The 23159-nt window shown below is 44.7% G+C and overlaps 1 pseudogene; it reads right to left on the bottom strand.

Moving 5' to 3' along the window:
* Nucleotides 1-2027: 2027 nt before the first annotated feature.
* LOC137345799 (nuclear factor 7, brain-like) lies at nucleotides 2028-10362 on the bottom strand (annotated as a pseudogene).
* Nucleotides 10363-23159: the final 12797 nt, after the last annotated feature.

The following is a 23159-nucleotide window of genomic DNA, read 5'->3' as shown; positions in this document are numbered from 1 at the left end:
TCCTTGGCCCCCTCCTATTTCTCATCTATCTGCTGCCCCTCAACCACACCAAAAAACACATTCTATCCCCAACACCCCTCCCTATCTCTGTAACTTCCTTCAGTCCCTACACCCGTCGGCAACTCTGTAACCTCCAGATTTACACCCCTCACTATCTCTGTCACGTCCTTTAACTCTACAGCTTTCCTTATCTCTAACATCCTTCATCCCCGACAACCCTCCCTTTCACCGTAACCTCCTCCAGCCGCTACACCTCTCCCTATCACTATCATCCTCCAGCCCCTGCACCTCTCACTATCTCTGTAACCTCCTCTGGACCCTACACCCCTCCCTTTCTCTGTAACCTCTGCCAGCCCCTACACCCCTCCCTAGCACTGTAACCTCCACCAGCCTATACACCTCCCTATCTCTGTAACCTCCTCCAGCCCTACACCCTCCCCATCTCTAACCTCCACCAGCCCTGTACACCTCCCTGTCTCTGTAACCTCCTCCAGCCCCTACATCTCTCCCCATCTCTAACCTCCTCCAGCCCTACACCCCTCCTATCTCTGTAACCTCCTCCAACCCTACACCCTCCCTATCTCTGTAACCTCCACCAGCCCTGTACACCTCCCTGTCTCTGTAACCTCCTCCAGGCCCTACACCCCTCCCTATCTCTGTAACCTCCTCCAGACCTACACCCCTCCCTATCTCTAACCTCCTCCAGACCTACACCCCTCCCTATCTCTGTAACCTCCACCAGCCCTGTACACCTCCCTGTCTCTAACCTCCACCAGCCCTACACCCTCCCTATCTCTGAAACCTCCTCCAGGCCCTACACCCCTCCCTATCTCTAAACCCCCTCCAGACCTACACCCCTCCCTATCCCTGTAACCTCCTCCAGTCCCAACACCCCCCCTATCTCTGTAAGCTCCTCTAGCTGTACCAATTTCTGAGATCTCTGCTCTCCTCTAATTCTGTGTAGTTAATCTTCCCTGATTTTAATCGCTGAGGCATTAGCAGTTGCGGTTTTAGTTGGTGGGCCCTAAGCTCTGGAATTCGCTCCCTAAATCTCTCCACCTCTCTCTCTGTCTCCTTAAGGACACCACTTAACACCCGTCTGTTCATCCGAATATCACTTTATGTGGCTTTGCGTAAAATGTTGCTTTATGATGCTTCTGGGAAGCACCTTTGGATGTTCTAGAACATTAAACGAGTTATATAAAAGATAACCTGTCACCCCACTGCCCCTCACACCCACACCCTCTCCCTGTCTCCCCTTTCCCTCCTCCTTCTCCTCTCTCGACTTCCTTACCGCTATATCCTCCCTCACCCTGTCCCACTCCCCTTCTCTCATCCTCAACCTACTCTCACTCTACCCAATCTGTCTCTCCTCACACCACCCTCCCTCACCATTTCCCCATCCCAACCCCTGTCCCACACACTGACTGTCCCCCTCCCATTCCCTGCGTCCCTCCCTCTTTCACTCCTCCCTCTCTATCCAGTCCTCTGCACTGCGTTTGTTATGAAAGTGTACAGAGAGCTTGACTGTGTATCTAACCTTTATTTCTTCTCCAAGCTCCTTTTACGTGTATTTTCACTAAATGAAGAATTAGTGAAGAACCTCACAAGGATGTGGTGCTCAGTAAAATGCTCAATTATGTCAGGAATGGCTGGTCTAAATATCACTTTATGTGGCTTTGTGCAAAATGTTGCTTTATGATGCTTCTGGGAAGCACCTTTGGATGTTTTTTGAACATTAAACGAGTGATGATGAGAAATTGCAGGAGTATTTCACATGTAGAAGTGAACTGAGTGTAGATCAAGGCTGTCTCCTATGGGGTTTAACAGTCATTATTCTGCCCATGTTTAGAGAGAGATTGTTAGAGGAACTTCATCAAGAGCACACAGGGATAGTCTGTTTGAAAGCAGTAGCAAGAAGCTATTATTGGTCTCCAAAGATAGATAGAGATATTGAAGAATTGGTGAAAAATTGTGGTGTGTCTCAGAATGAGAAATGATCCAACCAGAGTCCTTTCATTCCATGGTCAAACACAAGAAAACCGTGGAAATGAGTACATGTCGATTTCTTTGAAGTGGAAGGGAAAGAGTATTTTGTTGTCGTCGATAGCTATAACAAGTGGATTAATGTCGAATGAAGCAGAGTTAGCGTTTCGGGTCAGTGACCCTTCATCGGAACTGACAAATATTAGAAAAGTCACAGGTTATAAGCAAGTGAGGTGGGGGTGGGGCAAGAGATAACAAAGGAGGTCTAGATTGGACCAGGCCACATAGCTGACCAAAAGGTCACGGAGCAAAGGCAAACAATATGTTAATGGTGTGTTGAAAGACAAAGCATTAGTACAGATTAGCTGTTAATATACTGAATATTGAACAGCAGCAAGTGCAAACCTGAAAAAAAAACAGTGGGTAAGCAAACTGAACAAACTAAGATGAAACGAAAAAAAATGCAAAAAAAAAAGATTGTAAAAAATGTAAAAAAGAATGTAAAAAAAAAGGGAAGAAAAAAATAACTAAAAATGAAAGTAAAATGGGGGGCTGTCATGTTCTGAAATTATTGAACTCAATGTTCAGTCCGGCAGGCTGTAGTGTGCCTAATTGGGAGATGAGATGCTGTTCCTCGAGCTTGCGTTGATGTTCACTGGAACACTGCAGCAAGCCCAGGACAGAGATGTGAGCACGAGAGCAGGGGGAAGTGTTGAAATGGCAAGGAACCGGAAGCTCAGGGTCCTGCTTGCGGACCGAGCAGAGGTGTTCTGCAAACGGTCACCCAGTCTGTGCTTGGTCTCCCCAATGTAGAGGAGACCACATTGTGAGCAGCGAATACAGTATACTACATTGAAAGAAGTACACGTAAATCGCTGCTTCACCTGAAAGGAGTGTTTGGGGCCTGGGATAGTAATCTGTAACCTCATGGCCTGGCATATCCCCCACTCTCCCATTACCATCAAGTCAGGAGACCAACCCTGGTTCAATGAAGAGTGCAGGAGGGCATGCCAGGAGCAGCACCAGGCATACCTCAAATGAGGTGTCAACCTGGTGAAGCTACAACCCAGGACTACTTGCATGCCAAACTGCATCAGCAGCATGCAATAGACAGAGCTAAGCGATCCCATAACCAACGGATCAGATCTAAGCTCTGCAGTCCTGCCACACCCAGTAGTGAATGGTGGTGGACAATTAAACAACTAACTGGAGGAGGTGGCTCCACAAATATCCCCATCCTCAATGATGGGGGAGCCCAGCAAATCAGTGCAAAAGATAAGGCAGAAGTATTTGCAATAATCTTCAACCAGAAGTGCTGAGTTGATGATCCATCTCAGCCCCTCCTCAAGTCCCCAGCATTACAGATGCCAGACTTCAGCCAATTCAATTCACTCTGCGTGATATCAACAAACGACTGAAGACACTGGATACTGCAAAGGCTATAGGTCCTGACAATATTCCGGCAATAGTACTGAAAACCTGTGCTCCAGAACTTGCCGCACCCCTAGCCAAGCTGTTCCAGTACAGCCACAACACTGGCATCTACCCAACAATGTGGAAAATTGCCCGGGTATGTCCTGTACATAAAAAGCAGGACAAATCCAACCCGGCCAATTACTGCCCCATCAGTCTACTCTCAATCACTAAAGTGATGGAAGGTGTCATCAACAGTGCCATCAAGGAGCACTTGCTTAGCTATAACCTGCTCAGTTTGGGCCTCTCAGCTCCTGACCTCACTACAGCCTTGGTTCAAACATGGACAAAAAAAGAGGTGAACTCAAGAGGTGAGGTGAGGGAGTGACTGCCCTTGACATCAAGGCAGCATTTGACCGAGTTTGGCGTCAAGGAGCAAAACTGGAGTCAATAGCAACCAGGGGGAAAACACTCTGCCGGTTGGAGTCATACCTAGCACAAAGGAAGATGGCTGTGGTTGTTGGAGATCAATCATCTGAGCTCCAGGACATCACTGCAGGAGTTCCTCAGGGTGGTGTCCGAGGCCAAACCATCTTCAGCTGCTTCATCAATGACCTTCCTTCAATCATAAGGTCAGAAATGGGATGTTCGCTGATGCTTGCACAATCTTCAGCACCACTCGTGACTCCTCAGATACTGAAACAGTCCGTGTAGAAATGCAGCAAGACCTGGACAATATTCAAGCTTGGGCTGATAAGTGGCAACATTCACGCTACACAAGTGCCAGGCAATGACCATCTCCAACAAGAGAGAAACTAACCATCTCCCCTTGACATTCAATGGCATTACCATCACTGAATCTGCCACTATCAACATCCTAGGGGTTACCATTGACCAGAAACTGAACTGGAGTAGCAGGTCAGAGGCTAGGAATGCTGCAGCGAGTAACTCGCCTCTTGACTCCCCAAGGCCTGTCCTCTACCTACAAGGCACAAGTCAGGAGGTGTGATGGAATACTCTCCACTTGCCTGGATGGGTGCAGCTCCATCAACGCTCAAGAAGCTCGACACCATCAAGAACAAAGCAGACTGCTTGATTGTTTGTGGATGGTGTGCTATTCACCCCCTTCACCACTGATGCACAGTGGCAGCAGTGTGTACCATCGACAAGACGCACTGCAGCAACGCACCAAGGCAACTTAGACAACACCTTCCAAACCCGCGACCTCTACCAACTAGAAGGACAAGAGCAGCAGATGCATAGAACATCACCACCTGCGAGTTCCTGTCCTAGTTACACACCATCCTGACTTGGAACTGTATCGCCATTCCTTCACCGTCGCTGGGTCAAAATTCTGGAACTATCTTCCTAACAGCAATGTGAGTGTACCGACCTCACATGGACTGCAGCAGTTCAAGAAGGCAGCTCACCACCACCTTCTTAAGGGCAACTAGGGATGGGCAGAAAATGCTGGCCTGGCCAGCGATGCCCACATCCCATGAAGGAAGAAAAATACAGGTTACCGTCAGCCCAGCTGATCCATATTGGTATTTACCCTCCTGTCCTCCCTCCATGAGGGAATAGTCCTAATCACACATCCCTTCATCCACCTCACCAACCTAACCTCGAATGTCGACAGTTTCTGTGTCAAACCATTAACATTGTAAGTGAATTCTACAGACACAACTTGGGAAAGAATCATTCACAATTGAACACAGGCTGGGAGTTCCATCACCCCTGTTGACCTGGATACAGGATTACTGATGGAGGCAATGTCATTCATTCATTTACCTTGATGGATGATTTCCTTCATTTCTCTCCATCGTTTATACTGTAAAGGACCTTTGTATGTCCCCAGGCACACATGCCCAGACATAGCAGTGGGCGTCTCCTCAGAAAACCTGCCAATAGCATTAATATCTGTCAGAGAACACAAGGACAGAAGAACATCAAGAACTAGGAGCAGGAGGAGGCTATACACCCCCTTGAGCTTGCACCACCATTCAACAAGACCAGGGCTGATCCTCAACCTCAACTCCACTTCTCCACCCCATCCCCATATCCCTCGATCCCTTAAAGTCCCAAAATCTATTGATCTCAGCCTTGAATATTATCAGTGACTGAACATCCACAGTCCTCAGAGAGGTAGAAAATTCCAAAGATTTACAACCTTTGAAGAAATTTCTCATCTCAGTCCTAAGTGGCCACTCCTTTACCCCCTCGTTTGAGACTCTTCAGCCAGGGGGAAAACAGCTTCTTCACATCCACCCTGTCACACCCCCTCATTGAAACAGAAGATTGAGATCAGCTCTAAATCCTGTGAACTTTTGTTCTACTTTGTCTGTGGCATGTAGGTCTGGAGACCAAAACTGGACACAGGGCAGCACAGTGGCACAGTGGTTAGCACAGCAGCCTCACAGCTCCAGCGACTCGCGTTCAATTCTGGGTACTGCCTGTGTGGAGTTTGCAAATTCTCCCTGTGTCTGCGTGGGTTTTCTCCGGGTGCTACGGTTTCCTCCCACAGCCAAAGGACTTGCAGGTTGCTAGGTTAATTGGCCATTATAAATTGCCCCTAGTATAGGTAGGTGGTAGGGAAATAGAGGGACAGGTGGGGATGTGGTAGCAATATGGGATTAGTGTAGGATTAGTATAAATGGGTGGTTGATGGTCGGCACAGACTCAGTGGGCCGAAGGGCCTGTTTCAGTGCTGTATCTCTATACTAAACTAAACACTCTCGGTGTGGCCAAAGCCCTGTACAATTGCAGCAAGACTTCCTTCCTCTTGTACTCCAAGCCCCTGCAATAAAGGCCAATTTTATATGAAGTGAGTTAACACTACAGGATTCAGACTAGAGAACACAGTGGGATGTGGAACTGCTACATCAGCAATAGTTCATTATTGACAATACATATCTGTCCCTCCAAGAACTAACCTCCTTGAAGATAAAACAGAAACAATGTTAGTTTGTTGTTGCAGCTTCATGGAATACAAAAGCACGTTGAAGTGAATTAAAAGCAAAATGCTGCGGATGCTGGAAATCTGAAATAAAAACAAGAAATGCTGGAAATACGCAGCAGGTCTGGCAGTATCTGTGGAGAGAGAAGCAGAGTTAAAGTTTCAGATCTGACCTGCTGCGTATTTCCAGCATTTCTTGTTTTTATTACTGAAGTGAATTAAACTGGGTGAGGTGAAAACCAACTTGGGACAGTGCATTCTCATCAATTCCACACTCAATGTACCCTGGACATACATTCCCAATAGATTTCATCACTTCATTGAAGCTTCACTTTGTTTTTACACTTTACAACAAGTCCTCTGAGCAATTAGAGTTATTAATTAATATCGGCACGTGAGAAAGAATCAATCTGGATTTTTTATAATCCGTTCATATGATGTGAGCATTATTGGTAAGGCCAGCATTTATTGCCCATCCCCAATTGCCCTTGAGAAGTTGGGGTGAGCTGCTTTCTTGAACCGCTGCAGTCTGCATGGTGTAGGTGCACTGACAGTGCTGTCAGGGAAGGAGTTTCAGGATTTTGACCCATGACAGTGCAGGAATGGTGATATAGTTCCAAGTCAGGATGGTGTGGGGCATGAAGGGGAACTTGCAGGTGGTGGTGTTCCCATGTGTCTTCTGCCGTTGTCCTTCTAGTTGGAAGAGTTCACAGGATCTGGTTAGAATTCCAGGACCAACATAAAGCTGGTTTGTGCTCAGGAATGTCAGGTTAGCAGCTCAGCTCCAAGTCAGAAATATGTGGGGCTCGAGATGGGAAATCAGGATAAGAAGCACTGCAGCCCAGTGCTGAGGAGCTGCTTTGCTGCCAGAGGTGCTGTCCTCATCCAGCAGTGCTAAGCCAAGGCCCCTCTCCCCTCATTCTCCCCATTCCAGTAATTAATATCAGGATGTTAAAGATTCTATCACACCATTCCCTCCTGAAGTGATGCTAAGCCTTTATAAAATACTAGTTTGGCCCCAGCTGGAGAATTGTGACCAATTCTGGGCCCCACACTTTATGAAGGATTTGGTGAATGTACAGAAGAGATTTACTAGAATGGTTCCAGGAATGAGGTTATTACAGTTACACAGATAGACTGGAGAAGCTTGGGTTGTTCTCCTTAGAGCAGAGAAACCTAAAAGGAGATTTAATCGAGGTGTTTAAAATCATGAAAAAGGTAAATCAGGAGAAACTGTTTCCAATGGCTGAAGGATCGATAAGCAGAGGGCACAGATTTAAAGTGATTGGCTGAAGAACCAGAGACGACATGACGAAAACATTTTACACAATGAGTGCTCAGGATTTGAAATGTACTGCCTGATACCCCCTTTTAAACCCATTTAATGCTTCAAAAAATAAATAAATTAGAATTCAGCAAAGTTGAGCCAGAGGAAGGGAAACTACGAGTCACTGTTCAGACTTCTAAGGAGCGAGCAGGTGAGAGTTGAGAAGTTATGTGATATAATGGGTGACATTAAGAGATGAATGAAGATGAATTCAAGGTAAATGATGACAGGTGGATAAAGGGACACATATTAAACAGGGGGAAGTTAAATTTAGGATGGTCAGGAAGTTCTTCACTCAATGAGGACACATGGGATGGATTTCCAGATAGAGGGTGGAGTGAAGAATCCAGGAACCATTGCACAGACAGATCAGTGTGATCATTGAGCAAAGTGAAGAAGAACTGGAGATTCTGGAGCTGGGATGGGGAAAATGGCTCCCCCTCCCCCACCCATCAGCTCAGAGGGTTCAGATGGATTTACTCTGCTGTTATTATGTAATTATTTTTGTTTTAAAGAGTAAAGTATAAGTTTGGAATGTAATAAACAGCTAATATACTGGTAACAAAATTAAACCCCATGGGATTAATAGGGATATTGGGTGCATGGATATAAAATTAACAAAAAGACAGAAAGCAGAGAGTAATGGTGAACGGTTGTTTTTCAGTCTGGAGGGAGGTTATACAGTGGTGTCCCCCAGGAGTCAGTATTAGGAAACTGCTCTTTTTGATAGATTAATGACTTGGAGTTGGGTTGACAGGGCATCATTTCAGTTTATAAAGGACATAAAATTCAAATGTAGTAAACAGTGAGGGGATTAGTAACAGGACATGGACTGGTAAAATGGGCAGAAACATGGCTGGAGAAATGTAAAAAATTGCATTTTGGGAGGAAGAATGAAGTGAGACAGTATAAACAGATTGAAACCAATGGATGTCAGCAGCAGAAACCTGGCTTAGGTTCCCCTTTGTTGCTGAGCAACCTGGAAGCCAAGTTACAGATATCCACCATTGCCATGGCAATGAATCATTGGGAGGGGACAGATACCTTCAACCAGAATCAAGGGGAGGTGGGGAGGGAGAGGAGAAGAGCACAGTGCGGACCTTCAGAACGGTCAAGTCACTTTGATCCAGTTTGACCTCAATGTTAGTGATGTCCAGCTCACTGGAGAAGTGTGCATTTCTGTCAGGTGTCTTTCCATTCCGGTCAAGTTACTTTCCACCTGAGCTTCCAGCTTTTCCATCAACCATTGCTCTTGGTCATTGAGGAACTGGTGCAGGTCAGCAAACTGCTGTGTAACATGGAAGATCAGATTACACCCCATTTCCTTAATGAAAGAGGAAGAAATATACACAGGTACTTTAGAATTAAGCAGAATTGACAGAGAGATCACTTGTTTCCAGTCAAGAAGAAAATAAGACAAGTCCTACAATATCCTCAACATTCTCCAAACTAAACAATTGTGAAACCCACACTTGCAGCCTTGGCCCAATTGGCAGCCTCTCTGACAAAAGTTCATGGTTTCATGACCCACTCAAGAGACTGGAGCACATGATCTTGGCTGAAACCTTCAGTTCAGTACCGAGGGAGAGCTGCACTATCAGAGCTACCAACCTTTGGATAAAATATTAACCTGAGGCCCTTTCTGCTCTCCCAGGCAGATGTTAAAGATCCCTTGGTACTATTGAAAAGAGCAAGGAGTCCTCCCAATGCCCCAACTGACATCCCTCCTTCAAAACTGTATCAGAAACAGATTAACTACTCGGTCATTTATTTCACTAGCATATGCAAAATGGCTGCCTCATTGAAGGAAAACTTGCATTAATATTACACCTTTTACAACCTTGAAACTTCCCAAAGCACCAAGTGTAGTCACTGTTGTCATGTAGACATTAGCCTGTGTAACAGCCACAACACACACACAGTGACTGCAGATTGTAAACAGGTAGGTCAGACCAACTTACTTCAGTTTGTAGAATCTCAAGTCCTTGTTTCTGCAGCACAACTTTCAAAGAAACCACCTTCTGGTTTAGTGAGTTTAAGAAAGCAACTCCTTTATTCTGCAGTGGAGACAGGAATGACATGTCATGAACTGTGATACCTGGATACCAGACTAGTTCTGTAAAGTTACTAAGTGGAAGAGAAGCCAGAATTACCCCATGATAAAGTATACAGGAGACCCCAGTCCACCTTCATGTACTGACTGAGTTGTACATTTCCACCATTCCCCCATCACCATTCTCACCTTTGAGAAGGGATCCCATACCTTACATGTTGCGATGAATTCAATTCTCTCTCTAAATTTGTGCTGCTTGTGAAGTTTCGAGTCCCTGCACACCGGGCAGATGAACATCCCGTCCGTCTCACAGATCAGGGTCAGTTTCTCTTGGTGTTCCCGGCACAGACGCCTCTCCTCCTCAGTCACCTCCTGCGGAACGGTCAGCCTGTGAATCTTGTCCACCACATTCCTCAACACACGGTTGGGCTGCAGGGTCAACTCTGCAGCATCCTCACTGCAATGGGAGCAACAGACAGACCCTCCCTGCACCTTCCTGTCGGACACAATATCGGAGCAGCAGAAATTACACTCACAGACCACTAGGACAGGATCAACAAATAACCCGAAGCAAAGGGGACAGATGAGGACTTCTCCATAACTCCTATTCTCTGCACTACAATCCATGAAACAATCAATCCTGAACCTAGACAGTTACTCATATTAACCCAACAGCTCTTCCCCTCCTTTTAACAAACTGTGCACTCACAGCAGAGGAATAAATCAGATACATTCCTTCCACATGAATGTGTTTTATTAGATCCCTTTCCATCTAATTGAATTTAATTCATTCCCCAATGCTGCAAAGTTGGGTTGCCTGGTAAAGTGGATCTCAGAACTCAGCTCCAATGATGATTGACAGATGTAGCAACTTCCCCATTAACCCTGTCAGTACCTTTGACTGGAACCTGTTGAAGGGGCCAATTGTCCCAATCTCTCCAGCACAGAAGCAATACATTCTACAAGTGCCCTTCCTGAGATACAATTGGACCTGACAAACTAAAATGATATTGTGATGTTAAATGAGGATTTGATTCTGCCGCTCAATGACATCGCCTGTATCCAGCGGAGCTCACTGGTCATGGAGTCTCTTGGATTGGGGAATGAAGCTGCTGACATTGGTGCCAACAAGCTGGATCGCCTGCAGTTACAAAGTGGTGAAGTGTCTGTGTTCCCAGTTAATAGTCTGCAGGACTGTAATAACAGGGTGATAATCACTGTGGAGGATGTTTAAATCCTTTCCTCAGCTGTCGGTGTATCTCAATCTGAAATGTGATGCTCTGATACCTATTAAATGTTATATATTGAATTTTCACTGAATGAATGTGGCCCCTGTATGATTTGATACTGATGTGACCCTGAATGATTGTGTTCCATACATACATGGCTCTACAACATTCCCATAGTGTGATGTGCCAGGATATCTCTTCAAGGCAATTAATGAAAACGGGGAGATTCATAGAAGGAGGCCATTCGGCCCATCGTACATTTTAAAGAGCTATCCAATTATTCCCACTCCCTTGTTCTTTTCCCAGAGCCTTGAAAATGTTCCCTTTTCATTTATCCAATTCCCTTTGGAAAGTTACTATTGAATCTACTTCCACTGCCCTTTGAGGCCATACATTCCACATCAAAACAAACTCAATCCAGTCCGGATGGGATGCATCCTCAGTCACTGAGGGAAGTAAGCATGGAAATTGTGGAGGCTCTGGCCACAATCTTCCAATCCTCCATGGATATGGGGGTGGTCCAGAGGACTGGACGATTGCAACTGTTACACCCTGTTAAAAAAGGGGAGATGGAGAAATCTGTCAAATACAGGTCAGTCAGTTTAACGTCAATGATGGGGAAACCTTTAGAGGCAATTGTCTGGGACAAAATTATTGCCATTTGATAAAATATGAAATGAAAGCCAGCATGGATCTGTTAAAGACAAATTGTGTTTGACTAACTTGATTGAGTTCTCTGATTCAGTGAGGGAGAGGGTTGATGAGCCTAGTCCGGTTGATGGGTGGTACAGTGGCGCAGTGGTTAGCACTGCAGCCTCACAGCTCCAGCGACCTGGGTTCAATTCTGGGTACTCCCTGTGTCTGCGTAGGTTTTCGCCGGCTACTCTGGTTTCCTCCCACCACCAAAAGACTTGCAGGTTGTTAGGTAAATTGACCGTTATAAATTGCCCCTCGTATAGGTAGGTAGTATAGGTAGGTGGGAGGGGAATAGAGGGACAGGTGGGGATATGGTATGAATATGGGATTTGTGTAGGACTAGTATACATGGGTGGTTGATGGTCGGCACAGACTCGGTGGGCCGAAGGGCCTGTTTCAGTGCTGTATCTCTAAATAAAAAAAATGGTGTGTCGATGGACTTTGAAAACACGTTTGACAAGTTCCACATGATAAATTTGTTTGCAAAATTAAAGCCCATGGTATTAAAGAAACAGCATGGATACAAACTTGTCTAAGGAACAGAAAGCAGAGAATAGTGGTGAGTGGTTGTTTTTCAGATTGGAGAGAAGTATACAGTGGTGTTCCCCAGGGGGGTGGTATTAGGATCACTGCTCTTTTTGATATTTATTAATCACCTGGGCTTGGGTTTACAGGGAATAGTTTTAAAGTTTACAACTGATACAAAACTCTGAAATGTAGTAAACAATGAGGCAGATAATCACAACGTCAGGAGGACAGAGATAAACTGATGAAATAACAGATGAAATTTAACACAGAGAAGTGTGAAGTGATACATTTTGGTCGGAAGAATAAGGAGAGACAATATGAACGAAATGGTACAATTTTAAAAGGGAGGCAGGAACAGAGAGAGTGGGTGTTTGTACACAAATCTCTGAAGGTGAGAGGACAAGTTGAAAAGGCTGTTAAAAGATCCTCAGCTTTATGAATAGAGGTGTTGAGTACAAAAGTAAGTTGTTGTTGATATGCGAAAGTTCTGCTAAATCTTTATAAAACACTGGTTAGGCCTCAGCTGGAATATTGCATTCAATTCAATTCAATTGAGGGCACCTCACTTTATAAAGGATGTCAAGACCCTGAGGAGAGTGAAGAAGAGTCAGAGAGGCATAACAGCACAGAAGGAGGCCATTCAGCCCATCGAGTACATGCTGGCTGTCAATAGAGCAATCCAGTCAGTCCCATCACCCGCTCTAGCCCCATAGCCCTGTAAACGTATTTCCGTCAAATGCCCATAAAATATTCTTTTGAAATCATTCATCATCTCCATTTCCACCAACCTCATAGGCAGTGAGTTCCAGGTCATTACCACTCGCTATGGAGGAAATGTTCTTCCTCATATTCCCCCTGCACAAAACCTTAAATCTGTGTCCTTTATGTTTGATCAGCGAATGGGAACAGATTTTCTTTGTCTACCTTATCTGCAGTTATATGGAGACAGTGGAGAAGCTGGGATTGTTCTCCTTAGAGCAGAGAAGGTTAAGGGGATATTTAATAGAGATGTTTAAAATTATAAATGATTTTGATGGAGTATATAAGGAAAAGCTGTTTCCACTGGTAGGAAGGTCAAAAACAGAGGACACAGATTGAATATGAATGAGAGAGGAGGAAGAGAGAGAGTGAGAGAGAGAGTGAGAGAGAGAGGGACAGAGAGAGAGCGACAGAGAGAGAGGGTCAAAGAGATGTGGGAACAGAGAGCCAGGGGGGACAGAAAGAGAAGAGACAGAGAGAGGGAGGGATCTGGGGACAGAAAGAGTGTGATGTGGGAACAGAGAGAGAGAGATAGATGTGGGGACAGAGATGGGGTGATGGTGGTGGTGGACAGAGAGAAACAGGGAGACAGAGACAGGGATCAAGATAATTCCTGACAGATGGACATCTATCTGGAATACTCTGTATCGTTACATCAAGCATGCAGGCAGACATTGTCTACTTCTGCAAGCAGAAACAATGCGAAGTCTTCCACTACATCAATGTTAAACATAGTGATGAGAAAGTTAATAAATTAGTCTTCTCATTTAAACCTTGTTCACAAAATAGCACATTTTTTGTGATTTTGATGAATAGTAAAATACATTTCTAATGCCTTTATCTTTCCGAAACTTGCTCACGGACCCCCTGTGTAGAACAACAATTATTACGCGGCCCCTCATGCAAAAACGTTGGACACCACTGGGTTAGAGTCACACCTAATAGTAAGGAGGATGGTTATGGTTGTTGGAGGCCAATCATCTCAGCTCCAGGCAATCATTGCAGGTGTTCCTCAGTCCAGGGTTCTCGGCCAAACCATCTTCAGCAGCTTCCTTAATGACCTTTGTCCGTCATAAGGTCAGAAATGGGGATGTTCACTGATGATTGCACAATGTTCAACAACAATCGCAATTGTTCAGACACTGAAGCAATTCATATCTATATGCCGTTAGACATGGACAACATTCATGACTGGGCTGATAAATGGCAAGCCGCATTTGCACCACACAAGTGCCAGGCAATGACCATCTCCAAAAAGAGAGAATCTAAACATCTCCCCTCAATGTTCAATGGCATTAACATCACCGAATCCCCCATTATCAACATCCTGAGTGTTATTATTGACTGAAGCTTAACTGTACCAGCCCAAATAAATACTGAGGTCAAAGAGCAGGTCAGAGACTGGGAATTCTGCAATGAGTAACTCACATCCTGACTCCCCAGTGCCTGTCTATCATCTCCAAGGCACAAGTCAGGAATCTGATGGAATAATCTCCACTTGCCTGGATGGGCACAGCTCCAACAACACTCAAGAAGCTTGACACCGTCCAGGACAAAACAGCCCACTCGATTGGCACTCCATTCATCCCCTCCATCACCAACGCACAGTGTAGCAGTGTGTACCATCTACAAGATGCACTGCAACAACGCACCAAGGCTCCTTCGACAGCATCTTCCAAACTCGCAACCTCTACCACCGAGAAGGACAAGAGCGGCAGACACATGGGAACACCACCACCTGCACATTCCCCTCCAAGTCACACACCATCCTGACCTGGAAATATAACGCCGTTCCTTCACTATCACTGGATCAAAATCCTGGAACTCTCTTCCTAACAACACTTTGAGGGTACCTACACCACATGGACTCTTGTGGTTCTAGAAGGCAGCTCACCACCACCTTCTCAAGGGCAATTAGGAATGTGCAATAAATGCTGACCTTGCCAGTGATGCCCACAAACCATGATTGAAAGAAATAACCTTTCCGCCTCTCTATTTTCCTTTGAGGCCCTCCTTAAAACCAACCTTTTTGACTCAGCTTTTGGTCATCTGCCCTCCTATCTGCTGTTGTAGCTTGGTGTAAAAGTTTGTTTGATAGTCACTCCTGTGAATCATCTCTGGAGGTTTTACTATGTTAGTGATGCCCTATAAATACAAGTTGTTGTTGTTGATTAGAATGATTAAAATTTACTTGGGAGGGTGGGGAATTGGGACAGCTGGAAGTCAGGGGGATTCCTATAAAATTAAAGACCAATCATATCTCAGGATTTGGTGTGTTAGTGCTGTATAATCTCCCAAATTAAAGCCTGGCTTTCCCTCTGACTGATGCTGATGGGGAAGGGGCCTGTGGGCTCAGTGTCCACTGCCGGAAGTGACCTCACTGCATAGACACCATGGTCAATATGATCACTGCTGCCTCTTCCCCTCTTCAGTCACCATCTTGTCAACACCCGGAAGTTATTTCACCATGCAGACATTACTTTTTTCCAAAAATATAGTTTATTCATAAAATTTGTAAAATTATATTACTTAGCAGTTCAAACTTACATTACATAAAAGTGCAATACAATTGAATTTCTTTCAATACAGTATGTGTCAATCTGAGGTGCTACACCACACTGACATATATCATGTGTACAAGGTGTGTGATGATAATAAAAATTACTGACAAAATCTGAAGAGTTATCAAAAACTGACTTGGTCTTTTAAAAAATGGACCTTTCTTTAAAAACTGAGCAATGCTCCAAAATGGCCACCAAAGGCCAACTTGGCCTTTGGACATTTAAACTGTCTGACAGGGCCAAATGAAAATGTTCAAAGCTCAGGGGTGTCAATCGCATCTATCCTACACCCATTCTAAAATATTTCAGAATTGAATGGGTTCTTCATAAACAAAGAAGGTGTGAAGTAGCCACATCCTGCGCCATTGTGCGATCACCATGGGTAGAGACCAATGCATCTCCCACCCAGAGGTGAGATGTAACACATCTTTACTTTGGAAAAAGCAGCCTAGAGAGAGAGAGGATGAGAGACACCCAGAACGCAGCATCCAAGAAGCTTGTTACCAGCAAACCAGAAGGCATGTAGAATTCTACATCTGCACCTATACAACAGTGAATTATAAGTAATCCACTGACTTTACCTGAACTTTCAACCAAGAGAGAAATCTACAATCACGTCAGGCCTGCAACCAATGAGAACTTGACTTCCAAAAGAATTCAACAGGTTATCATGAGTCACCCAAAACCTACCCCCCACCTGGCCACTTATAATTGCTCACCCCTTTTTTCTTCTCCATCAGCGTCTTCGTGTCTGTGTGTGTTTGTGAGCATGCACAAGCGAATGCAAGAGTGGATGTGGATGCAAACATTTCAGATTAAGGTGTATTCTTCTGTTTGTTCTCTACAGTGTTAGAAACTAAAGAGATGCACCAGATAGGCTAATAACTACACTTCTTAAAGAAGCAACATGATAAAAACATAAATGGGTGTGAATCTAAACCAAAGACCTTTTGATGGCCACATTTAATGCTCAGAGGTTTGTAAATCAGGAAGAGATATCCCATGACAAGTTAAACAAATTAAGTATTGAAGATTTAAAAAACATAGCTACAGATATGGGAATCACTTTCAAAAAAAAGGAAAGGAACTTGAACTGGTGAAAAGTTTAGCTAACCATTTTAAACTTACCACTGAACCAGAAGAAGAAAGCCTGGAATCAGAGTGCAAAAAAAATAATTCTAGCTGGAATTCAGTTGCAGATGAAAAGGGAGGAGATGCAGTTTCAAAAGGAAAAGGAACAGATAGAGTTTCAGCTTCAGAAGGAAAGTGAATAAAGGGAGTTTCAGCTTCAAAAGGAATGAGGAAAAAAGAGAGTTTCAGAGGGAGAAAAAGGAAAGAGAGGCAAAACAGTTTGAGTCAGCAAAGCTGCAAATCCAAAATGAGAATGCTACCAGCCACTCAAAACTTATCCTCAATTCAGAGCAAAACTTTGATGTATTGAGAAATAAGTTCCAACATTTAATGAGGAGGAGGTGGAGTCATATTTTATTTCATTTGAGAAAATAGCTACCAGGCTAAAATGGCCAAATGAATTTTGGACTCTCCTCTTACAAGGTAGGTTCATGGGTAGGGCTCGTCAAACTTTTTCTCTGTTATCAGATGAAAGTTCTTCTGATTATGAACAAACTAAAACTGCAATTCTATATCCATATGAGCTCGTACTGGAAGCAGATAGATAGAAATTCAGATACACCTGGAAAAGACTCACAAAGACTTACATTGAATTCGAAAGAATTAAACACATGGCTTTTAATCACTGGATACGATCTCTCAAGCTAGAACCCTCATATGAGAATTTGAGAGAAGTGATGTTGCTGGGCCTTCCAGCCACGGACTTAATTTGGGTGGAGGTGGGAAGGTGGCGGGGTCCCCATGTTCTTCCTACCTCCAAACTCACTGCGGGGGAGAGAATAAAATTCCCAAAACTGAACCAATCAACTGGTAAGACTCGATAAAATACCAAATAAATCAGATCTCCTACTGAGGTCCCTGGCATCACAGATGCCAGTTTTCAGTCAATTCGATTCACTCCATGTGATATTGTTAGAATTTGCTTGCATCCTATCAAAGTTAATCACATCTCAATGTGATTGTCAGGTAAGGATTTGTGTTAACATTGGAGATTAGTCAGAATAATGGAAGTAGCAACTAGCAGACACATTGTCTACATCCCATGTGAGGTGGGAGTGTGAGGTATTGGCCAGAACACTGGAACATCACAAGAAGTATTGCATTAACTATCTGCTATTGTCTAGGTCGTCCTGTTCAGGTCAGGTTGAACTGCTTCACAGTTAAACTATCAAGATGGCAATGATCTCAAGTCTGGCGTTTCGCCGAGAAGGAACCTAGTTTCAATATGCATTCTGGGCATCGTGTGATATGACTCACAAAAAAGGGGTTACAATGATCAGGGAACAGCCTTCTAGAGAGGGAGAGCTCTCAGGACGATCAGAACTTCAACCCGTACGGAGGTCAAGCTTGATCATCTCGGGTCTTCAGGAAACCAGGTTGCATGAGTCCATTGGACAACTGTAATAGTTATTGTACTATTAGTGTCTGAGTAATAAACTTGCATTTGAACAATGTGCTCAAGCCTAAATCACGGAAATCATTTAATTGAGTTTAAGAGATTTCCTAACATACTGGCATCCCCGGGTGGGCCTTGAGTAAAAGTGTTGAAAGAAACACAAGGTGTTTTGCTAGCCATGGTTCCGAAGAAAGGGGTATGGGCCGTTACCAAGTGAAATAAATGAGTGGACGGTCTCTCAGTCTCAGTTACCAGTTGAGTACAGGAGGTAGGTGTCATGGTAGAAGAGTTAGTCATTACTATTCAGAAATATGTGGACAAGAAGCTAGGAGCAGGTAAATCATCAGTGCCTGAGGTAAACAGTCTGGGACAGGGGTCAGAACTACATCAAAGGTTACAGAAGGAAAAGAAAATTAACGAGCATGATTGAAACACCATGATTATTCTGTGGCAAATGCAGAAAATAACCAAATTAAAAGATGAATTAAAAGGACAAAAGGGAGTGTTGGAGATGAACCAGAGTCAGGTTGAGTGAGGTTAAGAAGCAGTTAGAAGATAAAAAGCAGCGATGTGAGTCTCTGTCCAGATCACTTTCTTATTTAAAGATTGAGATTGGTGATAAGATCAGAAAATTGATGCAGTGTGAGGCAGAGCTGGGAGAAAAGAGAGGGCTGGTAGAACAATACCAAAGGAAAACCCATGAGCTTAGTCCTGTCCTAAGGGGTGTTCTTAGGCAACGTGTGGAGGAGCAGAAAATTACTGGAAAGGGAGACAATCATGTTGTTTGTCAAAAACAGATTTGGGAGTTGAAGGATAATTTGGAGCAACAGCGGGGTCTAATGTTCACTGTATCGGGGCGACAGGTTGGGAAGCAGGAAGGTTTCATGGGAGGAATAGAGTGCAATGATCTCACATGGTCTACATGGGAATATGAATGTAGAAGGGAAGAACAGAGTGATCTGAATGTGAGTTATGATAACAGTGGCTTAGAGGGAAAAGGGGTGATGATGTCCCTTGAGGTAACAAAGAGGGGAGGATGTGGGAACCACCACAGTACTGTTTGATGCTCTGCAGTTAAAAGAGAGAGCTCAGAATATCCCACAGATTAGACATAGGGAGGATCTGAGTCCCAGTATAACAGCAATAGAGCAAGTAGCTGACTTATATAATTGTGATGAGGGAGAGAGGGTGAAATTGGTACTGCATGTGTGCCATCCAGATGTGTATAAGTCTCTTCCTACCTCCATTAAGAAAGGCACTGGGACCTGGAGAGGGGTGAAAGAGACAGTGTGGAAAGTCACAGGTCATGGGTCAGCATCTGATCACAGCTCCCTAAAGGGCCTGCTGGAATGCAAGCAGGAGGCTCGCGAGTCCCCGAATGTGTTTACAGACTGATTATGGAATCACTATCAGGCAGCCTTTCCTGGGCACGATCGTGATAGTGATGACCCTTTCAAAGTGAGAGGGGAAAAGTTTAGGGGGGATATGCGTGGAAAGTTCTTTACGCAGAGGGTGGTGGGTGCCTGGAACGCGTTGCCAGCGGATGTGGTAGACGTGGGCACGATAGCGTCTTTTAAGATGTATCTAGACAGATACATGAATGGGCAGGAAGCAAAGAGATACAGACCCTTAGAAAATAGGCAACATGTTTAGATAGAGGATCTGGATCGGCGTAGGCTTGGAGGGCCGAAGGGCCTGTTCCTGTGCTGTAATTTTCTTTGTTCTTTGTTCTTTTTTTAAAACAGTGGATTCAATACCTGATTGGGGCTGTGTATGAAAGATATAATGTGATTAATGATGGTTATGATCCCTCTAATAAAAACCACAATGAGGAGTGGGTAAAGGGGTGGATAAACCAGAAGTGGGAACAAGTAAAATCCCAAAAGGCAAAGATCCATGTGATCCAGCCCCCAGGTGTACGTCCCACAGAGCCCCCATGGAGAAACGAGGGGAGCCCACAGTATGGGCCTCCTGCCCGGCACTCCCCTAAAACCCAGACTCGGTTATCTCCAGGGTGTTGGAACTGTGGCCAAAGGGGCCATTTTTCCAGGCAATGTCCAAATGGGGGATCTAGCAGGCCTCATGGGAAGGCCTGGATAGGAAGAAGGACCGATGAGGTGGAATATTTATGGAAAGAAATTGAGGAATTAAAACGATATGTGAGCGAATCCAGGAAGGTGGGAGACCAGGTGATGGCCCAGGTCGATTGTCAAGAGGGGAAATGGAACCCAAAGTTCCAGCGTCCTTACCCGATTATTGACAAATTAAATCCACAAGTATATAAAATACACTGTCCAGGGTCCAAACGGAAAAATGCAGACTGGTGGATCCATGTTAACCAGCTGAAACTGTATAAAGGTCCTGTACCTAAGGGGAAAGTAGACAGTTTAAAAATGATCATGCTGGATAATGCTGATGAATGGTGACCACATGATGAACCAATGGCCATTACTGACAGGGAGCTGTGGCCCCGTCCAACTACCCAGCCCGTGTGGGTACGGTCCGGTGACTATACGGCCCCGGGACCCTCTCCTTCACCCCAGTTACCCTCACACCAACCAAAACAGGGCCAGAGGCGAGGCCAGAAGAAACAGTAAACAGACTGATCAGTAACCAGATACTGTGTTTGATCACTTCCCAGGTATGGTGAGAATCATTGGGTGTATGTGTGTGATAATCGAATTGAGCCTGATTCATATGTGCCACTCAGCAGTGATTAAGGGTTAGGGCCGGAGTGACCCTCAAGATGAGCGATATAAATACAATCCGACCAGAGAAGAAGAAAGGGTGAGAGAAATTGAGGAACGACTGAGTCGACAGTGGAACTGCCGCTGGGAGGTGGCAAGTCCTGGTTACATGGAGGAACTCTTGGATGGGAATCGAACTATTGGTGCACGTGTGGAGGAAGGGAATGGGGTTCGGGTAAAATGTATTTGTAATGGTAATGGAACAGCAGTGGGGATCCGGTGGCGGTGGTTTCAAACCAATTCAGCATGTTTGCTCCTCCTGTAGGGGATGTCGGGGTGCCCTATAAGGGGAAAATATCCAGACAATCTGATGGAAAGAGTGGCCTGCTACTAATTCAAACACTAAACTGGTCTCAGTTCTGGAATAGACACAGTGGTAACATCCGTTGTGAACCGGGTGATGACAGTGTCTATGTCAGCTCTCGGGTGAGGTTAGAGACCATTGGGAAACCAGGTCAAATCATGGCCGGAAGTCCAGCTCCACCTTGTCCCATGTTACTCCATAATCCACAAACAAATGAATTAGAAGTGATGGAATCAGGTGATTTGCTCTATAATGATGTGCGCTTTGAAATTGTTCTGGTTGTTTTTAATTTAACCTCTCTGCCTGTGCCTGACGGATTGTGTCACAGTAACTACCTGAACTTGTTTCACCTCATGTTAAATGAAGTGTTCGGGGAGGTGCAGGTGAGGAACCACAGGACAGATTGGAGGAGCCCTGACTCAGACATGGGTGAAGGGCTGAAGACCCAACACAAACGAGGTTTAGCCGAATGGGTAGGGATAGGAGTCACCGCCGGTGTGGCCGGCCTGAATTGTATAGATGTCGAGTCTATGTGGGAACATGATGAAGTCATGTAGAGGCAACTGAAGGGGCTTTTAACCAAATTAAATGACCAAAGTGGGATCTAATCCATGAACAAGGTAAAACCCTGTTATCCACCCGAGAGATAGTAGCGGCCATGCAGTCCCTCTCGGATAAGTTCAATGAGATTATTGGTTCTGATGCAACATGAATGAGATGCATGGAGTCCATTTGGTTTAAGATCTCTAACAGCTTTATTACAGTTAATCTGTTAGCTACAGTACAGAGCAATCTATTTCCAGAACCTTCATTTGGGTATTACATTTGCAGAGTGACGCTGGCTTTGAGTCACATGACTGCATCCTGGTACTTAACTCATTTTCATACTGAGATCTGAAAGGGACATCACTCTTCAGGCGTTCACACAACATTCCATTTATTTCCAAATATAAGTCTTGCATGCTAAAAGTAAAATCACACAATATTACATCACATCAAAATTAGTTATACGGGATATAGATTATAACATTTACAGGTATAAGGATAGGAATTGTGAAATTTACAAGTGCAGAGGCTTAACGATCCATATATCCTTTCAGTGGTTTGACAACACTTGCTTGGGGAATTTGCATCTCAGCTGTTGCTGTTTTTTTGAGGTTTCTCTCTTTCTGCATTCAGTTTCTGTTGTTCTGCCTTCAGCCTGCTGACATACTCTGTTGCTTTTCTCAAGGTGACCATTTCTGAGGCCTTGTCATTCTTGGAAAGTTCCGGCACCTCATCTTGAAGAGCCAGGAGACAATGCTTCAACTCATTCCTCCTCTGCTTCTTCAGGGCATTGTGTGTCCTTTGCCTCTCCTCATCCACCACGACAGAAGGCCTGCGGCTCAAGGTTGAGGACTTATCGAGGGAGCAGCCCTTGGCCTCGTGGAGGTACCTGTCAATTCTGGTTTGTTGTGGTGCTGGCAGTTCTCTAGAGAGCAGAAGTGAAGGCGCAGTACAGTTGTGCTGTCGTTGCATTTGCAGACTGCACCGTTTGATGCTGATGAGAGTCTGCGAGCAGGATCTGGTCCTTGGAGATTTCCCCTTGGCAAAGCTCCCCACTACCAGCCTCTGCTTCTCAGTAGTGACAATGTCAATCTCTTCTTCTGAGTCGCTGGAGGAAACACTGCCTGTTGACAAAGAACTTTCACCATCTGAGTTTGGATCTTCATTCTCTTGGTGTGGCGTCTCTGAGATGAAGCTGATACATTCCAAACCAGAAGCACTGAGATCCTGGAGGAACTGGGACTCAATGCAGACACCATTGGTCTCTTCTGCTATAATTGGTACCTTCATGACCTCGTGGATGGTTATAATGTTGAGGTCCTTACATGCTGGTAGTCCTGTCACTGCTGGTTCGCTCATGTCAACCAGGTAACATATTAGTGATTTCCATGCTGACTTGCCATAGCAGCATTTCATTGTCAGTGTGTCACTGCAAGGGATGGGTGACCCATTGTATGTAGATAACTTGGCAGTTGCCGGTTGTATTATTAATTTCCAACGACTCTGGTACATATCCTTCAGGATTTG

Source organism: Heterodontus francisci, chromosome 29 (genome assembly GCF_036365525.1).
Source record: "Heterodontus francisci isolate sHetFra1 chromosome 29, sHetFra1.hap1, whole genome shotgun sequence".
NCBI classification, from domain to species: Eukaryota; Metazoa; Chordata; class Chondrichthyes; order Heterodontiformes; family Heterodontidae; genus Heterodontus; species Heterodontus francisci.
Note: the sequence above shows the minus strand (reverse complement) of the source record. Positions and strands in the feature narration are given on the sequence as shown.